General features: G+C 37.7%; 1 pseudogene; it reads left to right on the top strand.

Moving 5' to 3' along the window:
• The first annotated feature begins 445 nt into the window (after positions 1 to 445).
• On the top strand, positions 446 to 11463 carry LOC118630562 (annotated as a pseudogene).
• Positions 11464 to 15198: the final 3735 nt, after the last annotated feature.

Raw genomic sequence — 15198 nt, 5'->3', positions numbered from 1 at the left:
AAAATTAAAATTTTAAATAAGTATTATACAAATAGGACATTTGGAATATCTTTTTGTAAATTATGCAAATATTCGATAACATTTGGAGACAAGAAATTCCTCCTGAGATCTAAGTATCACTCTCTCAAGCTGATCAGAAACACACACACAGGTTCACGCACACACACTCACACACACCGTCACACACACATTTTAAAAAATATAGCACCTAGCATTCACCCTTTGCGTACACTCTGAATCAGTGGACGATTTGGATGCCCCTGTCAGCAAATTAAGGGACTTAGTGTTTAATCCTGGGACCATGATAACAATGCTGTAATTTTCTCTAGTGACTTTTAGATTTGTGTCAAAAAGTCACAAGATCAACTGAAATTCCAATTAAAACAAAGTATGGTAAAGTTCTATACAAAAGGCTGACTTCATTAAATACCATCATTATGTACGTATGTCTCTTAAGAATAAAGCCTTTGGACCCCATGAAGAGAACATTGTTTTTAAAACTAGTACTGAGAAGCAAGGTAATTTTATTTTATTTATTTATTCTTTGCATTTATCTTCGGATAGAGCAGGAGGGATAGAGGGAAGAAGAGAGAGAGGGAGAGAGAGATATCGACAGGTTGCCACCTGCACAACCCCCAATCGAGGCCAGGGACAAACTGCAACCAAGGTACGTGCCCTTAGGGGGAACCAAACCTGGGACCCTCTGATCCTCAGGCTGACACTCTAACCGCTGAGCCAAACCGGTGAGGGCGCACAGTAATTTTAGGGAAAAAAAAATAGATTTAAGTCATTCCAAACCTGAATCCTGAGAACTTTTTCAACTTGCTCAGCAAGCCCCTTTAACAAAGTTCCAATTTTATTTCTCAGACACCTGATCTAAATATTATATAGAACATCCCTGGCCAGTGTGGCTTAGGTGTTTGAGCATCGTCCCATGCACCAAATTGTTGCAGGTTTGATTCCCATTCGGGGTACATACCCAAGCTGCAGATTCAATTCCTGGTCCTGGTGCATGCAAGAGAAAATAATCAGTGTTTCTCTTCCTTTCTCCCTCTTTTTTTTTCTTCTAAAATATATTATCAAGTGAGGATTTAAGTAGATAAATAAATATATATAGAAGAGTGCTTCCCAAATTTTGATGTACACTGTTATTACCTGGGGAGTTTTATAAATCCTGATACCCTGATTGCATCTCATACCAAGTAAATCAGAGTATTTACAGGTGGGAGAAAGACATCAGAAAAAGCTTTAAGTTGCCCACACAGTTTGAGAACCACTGGGCTACAAATTCTCATATTTTAGTGTAGACTGAAATCACCTTGCATGCTATCATTAGATTCCTAGTTCCCTCTCCCAAGCGGTCTGATTCAGTGGGTCTGGGGGCACTCCAGGTGATTTGGGTGTGAGTGATCCACATACACAGATTGAAGCAATACTTGCATGAACCAGGGCTCTTTAAAGAATGATCCTGGGAACAGGAGGATCGCGATTCACTGTGAGAAGAGAAGGGGAATGGCGAACCAGAAACAGAACACTCAACAGTGAGCGACATGCTAGGCACCATCTCCTTCTGTGTCTGACTCACTGCATCAGCGGGTGAGTGACTTCACCGCTCTTCTATGGCAGTGAGAGTCAGAATATATGTGAAAGAACTTGTAAAACATACAGTTTCTGCAGAGGCATAGTACTATATTAGCAGCATTAGCATTACCATTATATCTTTCAAAGAAATTCCATATGACAAGTATATGCTCAAAAAAAATCACATGCCAATATTATATAAAGTTATTTTAGGACCTTGGCTCAGTAACATAGAAAGTTGCAAAGGTGTCAATTACCTTTTCAAGGAATAAGCTGGAAAAACAGCAAATTAGTGAGGTTTCTTGAACCCATTATAGAACCAAAGTTACAGGGCAGTCAACTGACCCTAAATCTGTGAGGAGGCATTTCTGCCCAGAGAAAGAGGACAGGGGCACTTCCTTACCCGGAGGAGATGCCATCGGATGCCAGGCAGTCATTTAGAAGAATTCAGCAAAATACACCTAGCAATTGCTAAATGGAAACTACAAGCCACACTGAAAAAGTGAAGCAAGTCATCCTGAAATAGACCATCTATTAGTCCTATAACCATTTAATAAATTGAGTTCTTAATTTTAACACTTCCCTGAAAAGAAACCCCTGGCTGAAAATATTTCACTGGAGTATTCTATCAAATAGAAATGAAAATTTATGTTTACACAAAAACCTATGCACAAATTTTATAGCAGCTTTATTCACAACAGCCAGATGCCATAAATAACTTAGATGTCCTTCGATGTGTTAATGATTAAAGAAATTTTGGAACAACCACATTATAAAATACTACTCAGAAATAAAGAAAAATAGACTATATAATACATACAAAAACTTGAATGAATCTCAGAGTAACAAAACTGAGGGTGAAAAAACAATCTTCCAAGGTTACATATTACATGATTCCAGTTACCTAATATTCTTATTTTTTTCAAATATTTATTTTCTTTATTGATTTTAGAGAAAGAGGAAGGGAGAGGGAGATAAAGAGAGAAATATCGATGAGAGAGAATACCGATTGGCTGACTCCTGCATGCCCCTACTGGGGATCGGGCCCACAACCTGGGCATGTTCCCTGACCGGGAATTGAACCAGCGACCTCTTGGTACACGGGTCGATGCTCAACCAGTTAGCCACACCAGCTGGGTGAGTTACCTAAGATTCTTGAAGTGACCAAAGTATAGAAATGGAAGTCAGATCAGTGATTGCCTAAGATTACAAAGGGATTGATGATGGAGCAAAGTAGAGATAGTTATAAAAGGGTAACAAGAAGTATATTTGTGGTGAAGATAATGTTCTATATTTGACTGTATCTATGTCAATATCTTTGTTATAATATTATGCTAGAGCTTTGCAAAATATTTCCATTGAGAAAATTGGATAAAGGATACACAATATCACTTTGTGTTATTTCTTACAACTGCTTATACATCTACAAGTACCTCAACATAAAAAAAATAATAATAATTAGAAAATTAAGGGGGAGACTATTTTACATTCTGTGCAGCTTAGAAATTAGACAAAAATTAAAATTCATATCAATAAAGAGGTTCTTCGAATTACTGAGAAAACAAGCAATCCTATAAAGAAATTTGCAATGAATTATGATGCAATTAACATGTGAAGAGATGCTTAACATATGTAGTAATCAAGAATGCTAATTAGCCCTGGCCAGTTTGGCTCAGGGGTTAGAGCCACAGTCTGAGGACCAAAGGGTTGTGGGTTTGATTCCCAGTGAAGGGCATGTACCTGGGTTATAGGTTTGATTCCCAGTCCTGGTCGGGGTCGTGTGGGTATGGGAGGCGACCAACTAATGTGTCTCTTTCACATGGATGTCTCTCTCTGTTTCTATCTTTCCCCATCCCTTCCACTCTACTTAAAAAAAGAAAGAAAAATCAATGGAAAAATAACCTTGAATGAAGATTTAAAAAAGAAAGAAAGAATGTGAATTAAAAAAGAAAATGTTGTATTTTAAAGGTTTACATGCCGCGGACCCAGAGGAAAGAAGAAATGGACATGTGCATTCATTGCTAATAGCAGCAGAAATCAGGACGACCTCTAGAATGGAAATTTGGTGTGCATACACATGGCCCAGAAATTCTGAGTCTGCATTCTAAGCAACTGTACTGTATGACCTCTATAAAGCCAATATTATTGACTGGTGTGTATTGGGCACTGTTGTAAGTTATACAAAAGGAAGTTAAAAGGCAATCTCTGTGTGTATACTAATGACTCAAAATTATACTAGATTGAACTAGTTGGAGGAAAAGGAGCTTTTTCTGAAAATGTGGAAAGATTAGTTGGAGTATTATTTAATCATACTTTTAGAGATAGATGGAAAGATAAAACAGAGGGCCAGGAAATTGTATTTTCCAATGTGTGTTGGTCTCCTTTTCTTCTCTAAACCTGAATCGCCTGCCTTGCCAAAGAGTAAAAAAATTAGAAAAAAAAAAGTTACTTATTAAAGGTTGTTATAGCTCAGAAAAGCTTTGGCACTGAGGAATGTTAACAATGCAGATGAAGCCAATAAGAAAGCTAAATTTCATTTGGGAATAAAATTGGCCTCAAATGTGGATAGCAAAAAGAGCCTTTTTGCCTAAGCCAGCTAGGATTCAAGACAATAGAAATCTTCCAACCACAGTGATCACTGAATTCTGGTTGAAGCAGGGTTGGGGGCACCTTTGGAGCAGGTGACATGATGTAGACAGAGGTCAAGCTCTTGTTTTACTACTAAGCCTTATATGAGGAATCAAAGCTCAATTCAAACAAGCTGAACTTCACAGCTGTACACGATTCTTTCTCAGGAGGAACAGACTTTATTAAAGACAGAAGCTGATGTTAGTAAATCAGGGGGAGGTTATGAGGAGGTCATGCCCTTATGGGTATGCAGCGATCAAAGATTAATTCCTGATACCCTAAGACAAACGTACAGTACTACCAAAACAATTACCTATGACAAGATTAATTTGAAATCCCACTTGGTGCATTTGGACTAAATCTCTGGATTTCATTTCAACACCTGTTTCAGAAAAGTAGTGGAAGAAACAATCTCTAAGCTTTCTGCCTACTGCAAATAATTCTCTGTTTATGTTTCTTTGAATTCTATTGTTAACAAGAGACTCCTGGAGAAATAATTTATAGGGATGTAATTTAGATATAAAGGGAATTATAAATAGAAAATGATGATTTTAAGCATCTAATGTGATTCCTTTTTGCTTTTTATCTAGGGAAGAAATGAGGGTGCGGGTTTTATTTAGTTTTTGGTTGAGTAAAATTTTCATAGGGTAAAAACATTCAAAATGTATGAAAGGGTACAATAAAGGATCTGATTACATTTTTTAAAGTATGTTTTTTATTGTTTTTTTAAAGAGAGAGGAAGGGAAAGAGAGAAATATCCATGTGAGAGAGAAACATCCATCGGTTGACTCCTGTACGCCCCCTTCTGGGGATTGAGGCCACAACCTGGGCATGTGCCCTGACTGGGAATTGAAGTGGGACCTCTCAGTCCATGGGATGACTCTCAATCCACTGAGCTACACTGGCCGGGCAGACTCCATTTTTTTGATGTGCAACTTCTCCTTCTCCTTTAGTTGCACATCTGCATAAACTGATGAGAAAGTGTGCCCATGTCCCCTCCTTTGGTGCCTAAAGGACGTTCAGACCTGATAAAATCTCAATCCCAGCCTATGCACTTGTGTTAGCCGCTATAAAAGCCCTGTCCATCCACTCTGCCTTGCCCACATCAGCCAGAATCTGCGTGTGCCACCTGTTGTCTTTGGGAGTTCCATTCCATAATTCTTGGTGTGTGGTATGTTATATAAAATTTCAATTTAATCTTGTTATAAATAGTTGTTTTGGTAGCACTGAACATTTGTCTTAGAGTATCAGGAATTAATCTTTGATAGCTGCATACCCATAAGGACATGACCTCCTCATAACCTCTCCCTGGTTTACTAAGATCTGCTTCTGTCTTTAATAAAGTCTGTTCCTCCTGAGAAAGAATCGTGTACAGCTGTGAAGTTCAGCTTGTTTGAATTGAACTTTGATTCCTCATATAAGGCTTAGTAGTAAAACAAGAGCTTGACCTCTGTCTACATCATGTCACCTGCTCCAAAGGTGCCCCCAACCCTGCTTCAACCAGAATTCAGTGATCACTGTGGTTGGAAGATGTCTACTGCCTTGAACCTGTGTTGGTTTAGACGGAAATCTCATTTTTCTTTTCTTTTTTTTGTCCTCACCCGAGGATATTTTTTCATTTTTTGTACAGATAGAGTGGGAGGGAGAGAGAGGAAGGGAGAGAGAGAGAGAAACATCGACGTGAAGGGACACATTGAGTGGCTGCCACCCGCATGACCAACCAGGGCCGGGGACAAACTGCAACCGAAGTACATGCCCTTAGCGGGAACCGAACCCGGGTCTCTCTGGACCGCAGGCCGACGCTCTAACCACTGAGCCAAACTGGCCAGGGCAGAAATCTCATTTTCTATCCACCTTTGAGGCCAGTTCTATTCCCAAATGAAGTTCTTCTTTCTCATTGGCTTCATCTGCATTGTTAACATTCCTCAATGCCAAAGCTTTTCTGAGCTATAACAACTTCTAATAAATAACCTTTTCTAATTTTTCGCTCTTTGGAAAGGCAGGCAATTCAGATTTAGAGAAGAAAAAGGGACCAAACATATCAGAAAACATGACGCTCCTGCCCCTCTGTTTTATCTTTTCCATCTATCTCTAAAAGTATGATTGAATAATACTCAAACCTAATCATTCCACATTTTCAGAAAGAGCTATTTTTCTCCTGCTAGTATGATTTTGAGTCATATGTATACACACAGAAATTGCCTTTTAACTTCCTTTCCTCATAACTTATCACAGTGTCCATTGGTCCGGCATGAAAACCAAACACTGGGTGGGGCTCCATCTTCTTTTCTTGAAATATTCCAAACTGTAGTGCTGGGAGCAGGACATCTAGACAATGACCACCAGCAGCATCAGTCCGTTTCCTGTTGCTTTGCTAACTTGCTCTGCTGCTTGCCAGATAGCATACTCTTCGAGTTATGTGCTGCCTGGCTGGTAAGTCTGTTCTTTCGAGTGTTCAGCATTGAGCTGCATTTTCTGAGTTCTAGGAAGCCTCTTTTATATAGTAAATGAGACTGAAGCCCTCCTTAAAGTGGCCCTGACTTGTGTGTCTTGGCCAGATCTCTTGTGTGTTTTGATTCTAGCATAAGACATGACTGGTACTAGGCTCAGAAGAATGCCTTTCACCCATGACCTTTGCCTGTGTGTCTGAAACTGGCCCTGGCCCTTGTTCAACAGAGGTCTCAGGGAGAAAACTCATGTTATAGACATGTGGACCTACCTGAATAGAGGAAAAGCTGTTACTGTGTGGTGTGTTGAAGTCTATACTCCTAAAAGCAGCTGGTTCCCTAGGATCCCACAAAATATCTTTGCTACTGCTGCTGCCTCTGTTTGTGGTACCAAAATAGATCCTGATCCCAGGACTCTAGAAAAAAAATACCTATGGTATGTCTCTGGTACAGCCAGGGAGTTAATTCACCCACTGTAATGGAGGAGGCTCCTAACTCTGATTATATTGAGACTCTCTGGACGAATAAACTTATAAATATGGTCAGGGTAGAGAGGATCCCCAAAAGTACATCCAGTAACCACACACACACACACACACACACACACACACACACACACGAAGAAGGAAGGAAGGAAGGAAGGAAGGAAGGAAGGAAGGAAGGAAGGAAGGAAGGAAGGAGGGAAGGAGGGAGGGAGGGAGGAGGGAGGGAGGGAGGGAGGGAGGGAGGAAGGAAGGAAGGAAGGACGGAAGGAAGGAAGGAAGGAAGGACGGAAAGAAGGAAGGAAGGAAGGAAGGGAAGGAAAGCTGGATACAGGGCAAGGGAACAAAAAGTTAAAATAAATGCCCACAATTTAACCCACATGAAAATCCAAAATGAATCAAAATAATTTATACAATACAAAGATGAAAGGGTGTTGATTGGTTGTTATATCTCCACATCATAGATTCTGAATTAACTTCAGCAGCTTCTAAAAAGCATTAATTGGCAAATTTCCATGGCCTTAATCAATATTAGAGCTCAAATTAAAGTTACACTTGTGGTATCTCACTAAATGTAAATAAGTTACCTTAGGGAAGTTACCAAAAATAAAATAGAAGACAACATATGCATTATCTTAACCATCAGAACTATATCCTTGCCTGAATTACCCATGTTCACAGAACCCAATGCCATAAAATATCCCAAAGTGAGCATAGATGATCTCACCCAATGAGTAATAACATAAAATAAATTTAAAATAAGTCTTTGGAACTTACACATCGCCTTACAAAACTAGAAACAATGGATCAGTCCTCCTTCTTTAAGTAAAACAGTTACTATGGCCTAATGTGAATTAAAACAGACTTTCAAGGATTGAAACTCATTATACAAGGATTATTTAGCAAAGTGATGATTACTCCCACTTTGGCCTGTTCTTGAACTTGGAAAGAATGAATGGTAGATTACTGCAATCTTAATGCTGTGTTCCCACCAATATTATTAAGATTACTGATTTCATCCGAACAGCAACTGGCAGATATTTTGCTCTCACAGATAAGTTATTGGAGCAGCAATAACTGGCCACATACTGCACTTTCTTGGAAATAGTGGCTTTCATGGCCCCTGAGATTGTGACCCTTCCTGGGGCTAACTGATAGCCCCAACACAATATCATGAATAATCTTTTATTGCAGCACTGATTGTGATACTTCCTTTATTGGATGCTAAATTTCCATATGTATCTGGATCTGTGTTTGGACTTTATTTTTTTTTCCTACTGATATTCTGCCCATACATTCATGAGTACTGCCAACCAGTGTTAATTACTGAAGTTCAATGGCACACATATTAAATAAAACTTAATAGGATTAGTCCCCATTCTATTTCTCACTCCCTATGAGTAGTAGGAATTTCCTAGTCCAAAATCTCTTTTCTTCATAGGTGGAACCATTTCTTTACCACCATATAACCAGATTTACATGGAGTCTCTGGGGTGAATCCTGACTTTATTCATTGGTTCCCTAACTGTACTGCATATTAGAATCTTTTGAGCATCTTTTAAACATTCAATGATACTGTCACACCCTATACTGATAACATCAGAATATTTTGTGGTGGAAGCCAGGCATCAGTATATCTATTTTTTTTTTTAAATTCCTAAGTGATTTAAATGTGTGCCAGTTTGTGAACCACTGCCTTAGGTAGATTCAAAGATCACAGATACTCAGATGATTTTTCGGCGAGTAAATCGTAATATAAATAGCATGCTATTTGGTCCAAGTGCCCTGCGATTAAGTTTCATGATTTTGTGAGCAAGATTCTCTGTGACCCTTACTTACTGTATCTATTATATATAGCCCTACTTGCTTTTGTCTATTTTCTGTCAAGGCTTAGAGTCCCAGCACCATACATACTTGACAATGGCCATTTGTGCCATCTTGCTGGTATGTCTATTAGAACAATTAATGCTGAGAACATGCTAGCACCATACCTCCAGATACTGGACTTAGTCTGTTTTACTTTATTTCCTCCAACTGCTTGTTTCTAAATGTTTCTACTAACATGGCCATGGATCAGTACGTGTATGTGAACTTGAGTTCCAAATGTTCCCAGTCTGGCATAACTCAGAGAGGGCCAAGCCGTTATTCCCAACCTACTCCTGCAGGATGATATCGGGGCACTCATTACTGTGATTTAGGTTGTGTAAAGCTACCACATCACATTGTACAGAAGGAAAAAAAAACAATATCTGAGAAACAGATAATACGTTAAGAATCTCAAAAGAATTTTCAGGACTTCATTGGAAGCATTGTATTTCTTAAGACTCTTAACGGGAGTAAACCATTTATATTCCACAATAAAAGGTTCATAGTTTTAAGTTTTGATCACATTTTGTCTCATATTTAAGTCCTGACTGAGCTTCAAAGTTTACCAATTTGCGGTTGGTGTCCTAATTATTAGCGCACTTTACTGCATGTATCTCTCCAGAATAAGGCAACTCCCCACATTTAGTCAGGTTCTCTTGGGAGGTAAATATATCAGGTGTACATGAGTGAAATGAACCCCAAATATCTTTTTAATTGAGGCCAAGTAATCTCAACAGCTGTTTACTTCTTATTTGTTTCTAATTAGAACAAGGAAATAAAATTCCATTTGTTCAAAGTGAGTCTTAATTGCACTCCCTCGAATTTACGTTCCCTGATTTTATTTTCCTGCAGCAGTGAAGCCGTGTGTGATGATACACAGTGGTATTGTTGGCTTTTATCTCTTGCCTACAGTTTAACTTTATAGATAGGTTTTACATTAAGGAATTTAAATTTTGCTTTACGTGTGTTTATTTCACTCTCTTTGCTTCTGTGTTTTCCCGACTGAAAATCTTCCCACATTTATTGTTTATGGTAAAATATGGCAACACCGTTTAAATAAGATGGAGCTCCTCATGTCATCATGTACCATTTCTTCCTTCCCCCGTTTTCTGTCTCACAATAGGCTCGAGTTTCATTGGCCAGCATCACTTGGTCTGTCACTGGCAGAAGGATCCAGGATACCCCACTCTCTTGGCTGTCTACAGAGAAATGCTCTCGGCGTGGGATGCATCTGAGGTAGCTATAGTGCTATAGCTTCTGGCCATTCTGCCCTCATTCCCAGGGGATTTTTGAGGTGTAACAGGGCCTATTGCATAATATTTACCAATGCATATCTTTACTTCAATGGAATATTTAAACACAGCTCTCCAAGGAATTCTCTGAAAATAAGGATCATAGCATCTCTGTTTATTAACATACTTAATTTATCCTTAGTCCTGTGTCATCACGTCTTATGTTCAGTGCAATTAGTTAAATACAATAAGGACCAAAATACAGGAGAACTGGGATGATCGTAGGCTTTACAGTGAGGCAGAACGGGTCCCATCTGAGCCATAGCACCTGAGATCTGTGTGGCTTTGGACAAATTACTTACTTTCTGAAGTCTAATATCATCATCCATAATCTAGTAATACAGTGCAATCATAGCGGTGTTATCAGAAGATTATATATCTTTCATTATATATATTTTTTAAATATTTTGGGAGAATACTTTCTAACTATGAAATTATGCATAGAACTTATGTATAGAAGCCTGACATGAAAAACAGATAAAAATTTTTTAGAATCTATGACAGCAAATCTGACACATTTAGAAACTAGTTTTGAGGAGGTAGAAAACCACCTGCTGAATCAAGGATTTATGCGCACGGTGTGATTAGAAAGATGCAAATACATCCAGTCCCAACAACTGGAAAATTACAAGAAAAATCAAAGAAAGGAACTTGAAACCTTCAAAGCTGAACTAGATGCAGAGCACATGCAGAAGGTCCTGGAAATGGAGCACACCCAACAGATGAAGCTGAAGCAGCTGCAGAAGGTGTTGAGGAAGCGTTCCAGCAGGAGTGTGAGGCAGTACCTTTGCACAGGCTACCTGCAGAGGGCAGAGAGCCCCAGGGCAGAATGCTGTCTGTGGAGGTGAGGCCGGCATGCTGAAGCAGATGGAGCTGATGAACATATCTGACCAGGAAGCCCTTAGATGTCTTTTTTAATTCAGGTGGAGAAGACATTCCCTTGTTGTCCCCCATCTTAGGGCCTGAATCAACTCATCAGAATGGATTACTCTTCAGGTTCCAAATTTCTCTGAATTACAAGACTAGCCACCTTCATATCCTTCACTGACCTGGCCACCCAGGACCCCAGGGAAGGTGGAGAGCCCCCAAGTCGTTCAGTCTGATGAGGAGAGAGCTGAAGTAAACACTGCTCTTACCACTTTACACACTGACAACAGCAGCTCCTAAATTCAGTATCACATTCTCTGCGCACCTTTGAAGGAAGACTCAGCTGTGTACAGAATCCCACTGGGAAGGCAGGAGGTTTAATGGAGGCTCCTGATTTTCACACAATTGCCCATAATTTGTGAGAAACTGGCTGAAAGAAAAGCTAACAATAAAGCTTGAGGACTTTAAAAATAACTTTCAAAAATGAGCATCTTAGCAAAAATTTGGTGTTGTTGAATCATTTGTTAAAATCTTTATGAAAGAGAACATAAGGTATAAGGTAAGTTTCTTTGGAAGTGGTGGACGTTTCTAGATGAATCAGACTCTAGTTTACTTGTTTAAGACAATTTTTTAAAAAACTGTCATGTCCTGTGTCTGGACTGTAATGTGTACTGGGGATACAGTGGTGAGCAGCACAGAACACATTATTCTCAAGGAATTTTACACTCTAGTAAAGGAGACGTGAAATTAACAGATAAACAAATATAGTTCGATATCTTGCTGAGAGTGGCATGTTTTTTGATGAAAATAAAAATGCGGTGATGTGATAGAGAATGAAGATGATTATGTTCTGAAAGGATGGTAAGGTAAAGCTTCTGGATATGAAAATATTTGAGCAGAAGCATCCTTAAAATGAGATGCTAGTGTATGGACAAAGACTAATCTCTGTGTTAATATTTGTAAAAAGAATATTCAAAGTAGTTCAGCCAGTGTGGCTCAGAGTGTTGAGCATCATCCCATGGACTGAGAGGTCCTGTTTCAATTCTTGGTCAGAGCATGTGCCCAGGTTGTGGGGCTCGATCCCTAGTAGGGGGTGTCAAGGAGGCAGTTAATTGATATATCTCTTTCATCGATTTTTCTATCTCTTCTCCCTGCCTCTCTAAAAAAAAAAAAAAAAAAAAAAAAAAAATTAATGAAAACATATATTTAAAAAAAGAGAATATTCAGAATAAAAGAACAATAACTCGTGTGCTGAGGCAGAATCATTGTTGACTGATTTGAGGAAAAGCAAGTAAACCAATGCGACAAGAGAGGGGGAAGCCAGTGGGGAGTGGCAGGAATTGCAATCATACTTAAAGGCTGTACCAGGTAGGGTTTTTATAAGTCATGGTAAGCGTTTAGGATTACATGCTGAATGAGATGAAGCCCCACTGAGATGTTTTAAGAAGAGAAATGACATAATGAGACTCATGCTTTGGAGGTTAACTGGCTTGTTTGAGAAGAGTCTGTTAGACACAAGGTAGAAGCAGGAGTATCAATACTATTGCCCTCCTCCAGGTAGGAGATGATATTGACGTAGACAGTGTGGTAGCAATGGAGAACTGTGGAATGGCATGAATGGAGATACATTTTGAGGAAAGAACCAACAGATTTGCAGATGGATTGACTATGTGCTCCAGGATATCTCCAAAGCTTGATATCAGAACAAAAGAGAACCAAACGAGTATTAAAACCAGAAAAAAAAAATTAACAGCTCTTCTCCAGGATTATTGCAAAGAAAGTTTGGGAAAAGAGAATATCTGAAGATTGTTTTACATGTTGCTATGTGATATCCATAGAGAATAGTTAAATAGTAGGGCACGTATCTGGACACAAGACTGTGGTCATGGTGCCTTGGCGAAGGGATGTGGAGATAGGAGCAGAGACAAGGTCCTTTGCCATCATTGTTTTGCTTCACTTTAGTACAGTGGCATCTCCTGCATTTTGTTTTTTTTTTAGTCAGTGGTCTTGTTGGATGTGATAACAAAGGAATTGTTAAAAAAAATTTTGAATCTCCATATACAGTTTTTAATACATATTTTATAATTAATAAAATGGCACAGTTTTCTAAGGCGTATATAGCCCAACTGAAATTATCTAAGGCATGGTTCCCTTAGAACCTCTTACATTTTCTCTCCTCACATATGATTCCCTAACTTGCTACCAGAGTTATTCATCCAAAACAGAAATCCTGTGTGAAACTTTGTGGGAAAAGCACAGACAGATGAATGGGTACAACCACAATTGAAACCACTTTGGTAAACACCTCCAAAAATTGATTCTTCACATACCCTGATCCAACATTATATATTCTAGAGAAATGCTTACTTAGTTTATCAGGAAACATGTACACAAATGTCTTTAAAGCTATTGATTGCAATGGCAAAAACCTGTACCTGCATAAATGCTCGTTAGTGGTATAGTGGATGAAAAACCGGCAAATTAGACAAGATAACATTTTCTAACAGTTAAAACAAATGAGCCACAGCAGTGTGCAATGGTATGGACTTCAGTAGTCCAATGTTAAAGAAAAAAAGTAAATCCCCAAATAACTCATTAATATGACACCTTTTTTTCTAAACTTAAAATCAAGTAAGTGAACTTTTAAATAATAAATTAAACTATAATTAAAAAAATAAAATAACATTAAGAAGAAAGCAAGGGAACTATGAACACAGGACTTAGGATGAGAACCCTGTGGATGTGGGGAGCCTGGGGTATGTTGATAGAAGGAATAGGATTCAATGCAACTTATTGTCAAGGTCTTAGCTTTTGCTTGAGATGGTGGCTCCATGATCATTATTACATATTTTAAATATCTGACTATATATATATTGAAAATGTTATAAAGTGAGGTCACTCATAGACAAATGGATGAAATGTGCCATTGATCAAAAATTATAATTTAATTAAGTCAACACAAGGTCCTTTATATAAAACACAGTTGTCCCCTATTCTCCACAGCAGCAGAATCCAAATGTTTTCATTTATACAGGCCCATGTATTAAACATCATTACCATGCACACCCAGACTTCATGTATTATGATTTTAAATTATATGGATTCATAAATATTGATTTGTAAATCTTATATAATTTATATATTAAAATGATCTCATTTATATGTTATAGAATTAGCTCACTTTACATAATATGTAAAACACTAGTGATACATAAAAATATTTACAAAATTTACATTTTATAAGAATTAAATAATAAAATGGACATATTAAATATTTTCTTCTTAAAACTAAAAACTTGTCAATAATAGAACACAAGTCACATAAATACATATAATATAGAGAGAACTGATTGAAAAGGATTTATCATTTCTTAACATTTTCATTTATTCTTTTAAGTTACAAATTGAAAGTACAGTTCTGAGCCCAATATACTGTGGTATTTGATTTTAATGACTGTATATCTGAAAGTGTACCTCATGATGAAAATTAAGACTCAAATGGAAAAACTGGTTTATGTCATGAACCACATTTTGCAATCTTATTCACTAATTATACAAAGGTTTTTTTTTTTTTTATTGCTGTTGAAATTCAATAGATAAACTTCCCTTATCATATGCAGTTGTTTTGGAGGGAGATAAAAAAAGAAGAATGCTTCCATCTTTTATTTTTATACATGTTGAAAATTATATTTCTAAATTCTTCGAGAGTACAATTTGAGTACATTTATAGCTAATATATGTACTGTAGATATATCTATAGATATAGATTATACATGGAGATATAGATATAGATGATATCGATATAGATATATATAGATACAATATAATTTCCATGCTGAGAATTTAATTTTAATTTTAAAAGTAAGACTAATTTTCTCTTCTCTTTTAAAAATGCTTCCAGATAGAATACTATTGAAAATACATATCCCATAAAAGTATAGCAAATTTAGTATACTTTTAAAGAATATATTATGCTTTCTAAGCTCAACAACTCTACAGTACTTTGTCCTGTGATGATCAGGGAACTCATGTGTG

This window comes from Molossus molossus, unplaced genomic scaffold (assembly GCF_014108415.1).
Source record: "Molossus molossus isolate mMolMol1 unplaced genomic scaffold, mMolMol1.p scaffold_m16_p_15, whole genome shotgun sequence".
Lineage (NCBI taxonomy): Eukaryota > Metazoa > Chordata > Mammalia > Chiroptera > Molossidae > Molossus > Molossus molossus.
The sequence above is the reverse complement of the archived record's forward strand: the minus strand, read 5'-3'. Positions and strand labels throughout refer to the sequence as shown.